Below are 1,379 nucleotides of genomic sequence, written 5' to 3' on the forward strand. Positions count from 1 at the left end.
GCTAACCTTAATTCTTATACCTTAAAGTTTTACTTTATACTGGCAAAATTCTAGAACTGTTAATATAGAAATCGCGTATTTTTCCGAGGTTTGTATTTTTTTTCCAATTGAATCTGGGATACTATGTGCCCTCCATCCAATCTGTTTCTTAACTCTGACAGCTGGGGGGGGGGTTTTCCCCCAATTTTCGGTTGAGTTTCGGATCAGGACACCCCAAGAATTTGGATTTTTCTCTGGTTTGACGAATTTTTTCATCTTTATATGAGAATTTTAACTCCATCCTCTTCTGGGTCAATTTTTTGGCACTACATACTTAAAACCATTAAAATTTTCAAACGAAAAGGTCTGATTTAAGGGAGATTTAGATGTTGTTTCTAGCACATCCCACGACCACGTCCTCGTTTCTTTGTTACTCTCACATGTATTGATGTTTTTCAATATTATGCCTTAAATTAACTCCTTGAGTATTTCGACTCCTACCCCAACACCGTTTTTTCTCCAAATATTCCAGACATTCAAGTGACTTCGCAGCTCTTCTTCCAAAACCACCAACATACTAGAGTTGAGCTCTTGACATGCTAGGAATAGCTAAATCTCACTCAAATTGTTCTGTCTTAAGATATTCCTGATAATGTAATCTAAATCGCAGAGAACCTGAAAAAGTCAGTTTGAAGGCGACTTGGTGCTAAATAACTAAAAGCAGAACAATATACTAATTTTTCCTTTTTTGGGAGATGTGATAAAAAAAAATATGCAGAACTGTCTTCACAGCATCAAAATAAGATAAATGTCGATTGCATTTTATCAAATCCAAATAAGATTCTGAGTACAACTTGTAATGTTCCTAGTGACAAATTTGATATTAGCTGTAAAAATAAAGCCTAAAATGAAGCTATGAATGCCTCCAACCTGTCTGAGAAGAGGATCTCCAATAAAGGACTGACTTGGAGAATGACAACCTATCAAACATGAAAGTTCTTTAAAGGTGATTTGGCAATATCTGGCAGTTCCAACTTTTGAGTTTAAAACCTGCTGAAGTCAACTAAATTTTAATATTTTTACAGGAAGGAAAAAATATAAGCATTAAAAGTAAAAGATTGAATTGTTAAACAGAACGAAACCCCACCAAAGTAAAAACACAACGTGGGGGGTGGGGTGGAAGGTGAGAGCAATGGGTTCTACATACTGGAACAATGGGTGTGTTTAAGGGTTAATAAACCTACCACTCCCAAGGTCTTGGCAGAGTAAGAATTTCAGACCAGATGCCTTGCAGTATTTGCTCTGGCGCTTTGTGTTCTGAATTGAAATTCCACCTTGGACTATTTCAGTGATAGACTAATTGCCCAGCTTAACACTTGTCTGGCACCTTGGATACTTTT

The sequence above is a fragment of the Octopus bimaculoides genome, chromosome 10 (assembly GCF_001194135.2).
Source record: "Octopus bimaculoides isolate UCB-OBI-ISO-001 chromosome 10, ASM119413v2, whole genome shotgun sequence".
NCBI classification, from domain to species: domain Eukaryota; kingdom Metazoa; phylum Mollusca; class Cephalopoda; order Octopoda; family Octopodidae; genus Octopus; species Octopus bimaculoides.